Source organism: Rhinopithecus bieti, unplaced genomic scaffold (assembly GCF_001698545.2).
Source record: "Rhinopithecus bieti isolate Rb0 unplaced genomic scaffold, ASM169854v2 scaffold_50517, whole genome shotgun sequence".
NCBI lineage: Eukaryota > Metazoa > Chordata > Mammalia > Primates > Cercopithecidae > Rhinopithecus > Rhinopithecus bieti.
Window position 1 is genome coordinate 111695 of NW_016819943.1, and position 6514 is coordinate 118208.

The 6514-nt window shown below is 43.6% G+C and overlaps 1 protein-coding gene across 1 annotated transcript in view; it reads left to right on the plus strand.

Annotated features, from left to right (window-relative positions):
* Positions 1–1497: 1497 nt before the first annotated feature.
* The window catches only part of SNORC (secondary ossification center associated regulator of chondrocyte maturation), a 22251-nt gene continuing 17234 nt past the window's right edge, over positions 1498–6514 (plus strand). The window contains exon 1 of the mRNA XM_017859387.1: positions 1498–2391. The gene's annotated coding sequence lies outside the window, so the exon portion shown is untranslated. The remainder of the gene's footprint in view (positions 2392–6514) is intronic.

The window sequence follows — 6514 nt, forward strand, 5'->3', positions numbered from 1 at the left end:
GGAGATGGGGTCTTGTGTTGTTGCCCATGCTGGTCTCTAACCCCTGGGCTCAAGCGATCCTCCCACCTCAGCCTCCTGAGTATCTAGGACTACAGGTGTGAGCCACCATGCCCAGCTCTAGTTTTGTTGGTTGATTTGTTTAAATTCAGAGATTTAAAACATCCCAAACAAGACAGTTTGATTATGGAGACTGTCCGCAAGCAGATTGGTGTGCTGGTGGCTGCTGTGCATAACAAATTCCCTCCAGATTGGCTTACAACAGCCCTTAACCCCTGGGCTCAAGCGATCCTCCCACCTCAGCCTCCTGAGTATCTAGGACTACAGGTGTGAGCCACCATGCCCAGCTCTAGTTTTGTTGGTTGATTTGTTTAAATTCAGAGATTTAAAAACATCCCAAACAAGACAGTTTGATTATGGAGACTGTCCGCAAGCAGATTGGTGTGCTGGTGGCTGCTGTGCATAACAAATTCCCTCCAGATTGGCTTACAACAGCCCTTAACCCCTGGGCTCAAGCGATCCTCCCACCTCAGCCTCCTGAGTATCTAGGACTACAGGTGTGAGCCACCATGCCCAGCTCTAGTTTTGTTGGTTGATTTGTTTAAATTCAGAGATTTAAAACATCCCAGACAAGACAGTTTGATTATGGAGACTGTCCACAAGCAGATTGGTGTGCTGGTGGCTGCTGTGCATAACAAATTCCCTCCAGATTGGCTTACAACAGCCCTTCATTCTGTGGGTCAGGAATTTGGATAGGGCTCAGCTGGATGGTTCTTCTCCTGGGGTCTTCTTTGGTTGCGGTCAGATGTCTTCTGGGGCAGCATTCCTATGAAGGCTTAATGAATTAGGGCAAGCTTTCCAAGATGGCTCACTCATGTAATGATAGTTGACGTTGGCTGTAGGCTGGGAACTCAGCTGGGTTGATGACTGGAGGAGCTATGTGTGTCCTCTCCGGAATAGCAGCTTCAGAGGAGTTGAACTTGTTAAGTGGTGATTGGCTTCCCCCAGAGAACCAGGCAGAAGCTGTGTTACCTTTTTTGAGCTCTTAGCTCAGGAGTCATATAGAGTCACTTCTGTGACACTTTATTCCATCAGAGTAGTCACAAACCCACTCAGATTCAAGAGAAGGGAGTATGGGCCTCTCACTGCAACCCCCCTTGATGAAAGGAGTGGCAGGGTCACATTGGAGAAGAGCATGTGGGATGGGAGATATTATAGCCGTTTTGGGGAAATACCTGCATAAAATGAGTTTATGCATACATGAAGGACTTTATTTTCATTGGCTTTAAGTTGAGGGTTTTTGTTTTTGTTTTGGAGATGGGTTCTTACTATGTTGCCCAGGCTGGTCTCAAACCCCTGGGCTCAAGTGGTCCTGCTGCCTCAGCCTCTCAAGTAGCTGGGACTACAGCTATGTGCCAGTGCACCCAGCTTGTTTTTTTAAATTTTAGGATAGATAATGGTACTTCTGGCTTTATTTAAATATTTTTTTTAGGGAAACTATTGTATTTATACATGCATATATTTTTATATATACAAATATGTATATAAAAGTATATGTTTTACATTTTCAATATATATATAATATATACATATATGTTATATACGTATATATATTGCACCCTACTTTAAAATTCACTGATAAGAAAATTGGTAATTTTGTAAAAAATGCCCAACTGTGCATTATTAATAAAAGTATGTGAATGACTAATTAAACAGAAGTGATTATTTGAAATGAACATATTTCTATACTTCCAATATGTGACTTAGACCATTTTCAACAGAGTAGCAGGCAAGCGCATTCTAGAGGGAGTAAAGTACAACCAGAGCACATTCCAAATGGAAATTGACCTTAGAGTTGATGAGTTTCTTAGAACACAAAAGCCCAGCTATGGAGGGTGACTTTCGTCCTGCGTGAGTTCAGTCTCTGGTGAGGAAGCTGTAATGCTTTCTAGGACCCTGGAGAGTCTGAGAACCTTGAAGCAGCCAGATGTGTGATACTTATTTGCAGGTGTTGCCTGAGAACGATGGACGCGTATAGCTTTTGGTAGTGCTGGTTCTGGCCTGGGAGCCTAAAACCTTCAAGAGGACAGTTTCCCTCCAAAGAATTTATCAGTGGGAATGTTTTGCAACAAAAGTATCAGCCATAGCAGTGGGGCACCACATGGGAGAAACAGCACATAGATTCTGGGAAGGAAGAAGTGGGCTCTTTACCTAATAGCTGATCTTCGACCTAAAAGCTGTCATTGCGTTCCCTTTCATTGCTGCCAAAGTGATGACATCCTGGAGATGGAACTCACGATCACCTTCACACTTGGTTCAGTCCACCTGATCATAAGAAGCAGAGACATCACCTCTTAAGGACTGTTTATTGTCCCCCAATTGTAGGAGTGGAAGGTTAGTTTCCCTTGGCAGCAAATTGCCTTTTTATTCGAATTTCTCCTTTAGCATGAGACATGCTCCTGGGAATGGTCAGTGGGTCAGTATTGGGTTTGGTTGCATCTGACAGAAAATAAAAAGTCAGCAGTGACAATAAAATTGCTTATTTTCAAGTGAACTAGGTCATTGGTCCAAGACTTGTGGGGTGGCCCAGGGATCCAGATTCTTTCTGTTTCAGCATCCTGATTGTGGCTTGCTTCTTCTGACTCATGATCCAAGGTGACTGTTACAGCACCAGCCATCATGCCTATATTCCAGGCAGGAAGAAGGAGTGGGGTGAGGCAAACAGCACACCTCCTTGCTCAGCCCTGTTTAAGGAGCTTTTTGGGGAGCCCTATCCAACATCTTAAGTCTTACCAGCCAGAACGTAGATACATAACTACAGTTAGTTGTAGACGTTTTGGGATTTTAGTTGAGTGCTTTCATCCCCAAATGTCATTGGGATCCTGTTACTGAGAAATTGGGAAAACGGATGCTACATAGGCAGTTGCAGTCTCTACCACATCCTTTGCAGTCTTGTGTTTTAAAGTGGGCAACGTGGGATGGTTTGTGCACACTGATCATGGGATAAGAGTCTTCCTGGGTACACCAGTTTTGCCTGTGGACTGAGGATCTTAGGCTTTCCCAATGAGGGGACTCAGTAAGCTCTGGTTTCTGTTCCTGTGCAGTCAGGGACCCAGAGCAGGTGCCAGTGACCCAACCTTACTGTGTGTTTTATTTCCTAATTCTACATAGCATCTGGGGTTTTTTCGTTTTGTTTTTTTGTTTTGTTTTGAGACGGTTTCGCTCTGTCACCCAGGCTGGAGTGCAATGGCTCGATCTTGGCTCACTGCAACCTCCACCTCCCAGGTTCAAGGGATTCTCCTGCCTCAGCTTCGCAAGTAGCTGAGATTACAGGCGCCCACCACCATGCCCGGCTAAATTTTTTATTTTTAGTAGAGACAGGGTTCACCATGTTGGCCAGGCTGGTTTCAAACTCCTGACCTCAGGTGATCCACCTGCCTTGGCCTCCCAAAGTGCTAGGATTACAGGCGTGAGCCACCGCGCCCAGCCTGGGGTTTAAGTACTCTATGGAGTGAATCTGGGACTGGTTTTGTGCATGGGAGCCCTGGAATCAAACTGTCAGATTTGCATGTTGATCAGTTACTTGGGGCAAGTTTCTGTCTGTATTTTTCTCCCATCTGTGAAACGAGAACTATCAGGGAGTTGTGATCAATGAAATTGTTATTACATAGTATGTTCCCAGCACAGAAATGCTTGACAAGGCTGGGAGCAGTGGCTCACATCTGTAATCCCAGCATTTTGGGAGGCCAAGGCGGGTGGATCACCTGAGGTCAGGAGTTTGAGACCAGCCTGGCCAGCAAGGAGAAACCCTGTCTCTACTAAAAAATTGCAAAAATTAGCTGGGCTTGGTGGCACCGCCTGTAATCCCAGCTACTCAGGAGGCTGAGTTAGGAGACCAGGAGGAAGAGGTTGCAGTGAGCAGAGATCATGCCATTGCACTCTAGCCTGGGCAACAAAGCGAGACTCTGAAGAAAAAAAAAAAAGCTTGACAAGTACTTTTTTTTTCTTTTCCTTTTTTTGAGACAGAGTTTTACTCTGTCGCCCAGGCTGGAGTGCACTGGTGCGATCTCGGCTGACCGCAACCTCCGCCTCCGGGGTTCAAGCCATTCTCCTACCTCTGCCTCCCAAGTAGCTGGGATTGCAGGCATGTGCCACCACGCCCGGCTAATTTTTGTGTTTTTAGTAGAGATGGTGTTTCACCACGTTGGCCAGGCTGGTCTTGAACTCCCAGCCTCAGGTGATAAGCCTGCCTTGGCCTCCCAGAGTGCTGGGATTACAGGCATGAGCCACCAGGCCTGGCGACAAATACTACTTGTAGGCCATTTTGCAAGTGAGAAGGGCGTTCATGGGCACATACGTAGATGCAGTAGAGCATATGAAATCAGAGTAAACACCTTCTTAGATGTCTTATAATTAGTGCAAAGAAGTAACCCTTAGGCAATGTGGTATGGGTTCCAGGAGGCTGCATGTAAGTACTAGCCTCATTATTAACCAATTTTTTTCCGTCCTGTCTCTGGTCCTCAGTTTCATTGTTAGATGAGGTGGTTAGCCCAGATCACCTAAGGAACTTGAAACAAAAATCAGTCCCTTAGCTCCATGTCCCAGAGTCTGTAATCTGGGGTGGGACTGTGCATTGGAAATTATTTTCAAATTCCCCAGAGTTCTAAATGGACAGCCTCAGTGGAGACCCCCCAGCCTAGCCTAACTCAGATTTCAGCTCCAGCTTCCTAGTGTGTGTGTGAGTGTGAGGCACGTGTGCAGCAGTAAACTGCTGACACTTGGCCTCTTGACGGTGCGTGACGAGTAACCTTTTGCAGTTTTACTGAAGGAGAGCCAAGTTGAAAGGCAAGCATGGTGAGCCTTGCATAGGGGGACAGTCACCTGCCTGGATTTTCTGACTTTGGTAACATGAAATGGGGCCTTAAGCAGGTCAGGGTCCTATCGTGAAACAGAAACCACCCTAGATGAGTGTAAAAAAGAAAAAGAATTGGTGTTTGAAGTGTTGGGAACAACATGGGGGAAATTACTGAAAGGTTAGTTAGTAACCGTAGGGAAACCATTAACACTGTGTCCACTCGTCCCATCCATCAGTTGTTATGTCCATTTTTAGGTGATACTAACTTCAAGTTCAGTCTCACCTGACTATTTGATATCTTAAGGAATACATTGTATTTATGTAAATTAGTAGGGGAAAGTAGAGAAAAGTTGGTTTGTATCTGCAAACATGTATGTATATATAAGAAGGAATAAAATGCACATCGCTGCCACATTTCTTGTTTCTGTCCGTGGTCACAAGGTTGTGGAGGGTGTTGGCTTTACTAAGTTCCACTCACCCTTTGCCAGCCCCTCATCTGTTGGGTGGCCCAAACCTTCATTTGTGAACGGTCTGAGTCTTTAGCAGTCCTGAGGTCACTGGGTTGTGGTCATCTTCAATTAGTTTTTTCCCAAGGCCAGTTTTCTTTTAATGAAAATATTCTAGGGAGTGATGAAAAAGTGAAAACGGGAAAAAAAAAAAAAAAAAAAAAAAGAAAAGAAACATACATAGAAGTAGACTAGTGTAACAAACTCCTACCTAATATAATCTGGCTTCAACAATTATTGACATTTTGCCCATTTTGTTGTATTTATCCCACTTTGTTCTCTTAGAATATTTTAAACCAAATCCTAGGTATTATGTCACTCATAAATCTTTTTAATACATATGATAAAAGAGGACATCTTAGAAAAAGCAACCCACAGTGCCTTATCACGTTAACAACACATCCGGTCCACAGATGACTTTCTCAGATTGTCTCCAAGGTGTCTTTTTACAAAGTTTGAATGCAAATCAAAACAATGTTCATTGCATTTGGTTGATAGGCTGTAAGTCTCCTTTAGTCTTAACAGTTCTCCCTACAAAAAGAGAAAAAGTTGAAAAACTGGATCATTTATTCATAGCACATTGCATATTCTCTGGATTTAGCAAGAAGTGTCTTAATGGTGTCGATTTCTTCCCCCCTGACCTCGCCATGTTTTCTGTGAATTAGAAAACGTGACTTGAGCCATTAGAAAGCCATGAGAAAACTGACTTGACTAAAACCAGGTTCTCCCTTCCCCACCTCTCACAAGAACCCTTTGTTGGTGGTGTGGTGTCTTTCCCACTGTATCGCAGTCCCACTCTATTGTCTGGTTGTTCCAGTTTTACTAATGCCACAGTTCGTCAGTTCTGTTGCTATCAGGTTGATTCATCCATTATAAAAGTCCTGTTGCTCTTACATGTAGCAGTTTTAACATTCCTTGAAGACAATTGCCTAGATATATAATTAGTTGAAAAATTGTGATTTTTGGTGGGGAGGGTTAGTTTTATTTTGGAATAATTTGACTTTAAGTTTCAAGAACAGTACAAAGGACTTGCACATAACCTTCAACCTTCACCCAAGTTCTCTAGTTGTTAACATTGGACCATACCTGCTTTATTTTCTCTCAATAACTATAATCTCATGATAACTTTTTTTTTTTTTTTTTTTTTTTTTTTTTT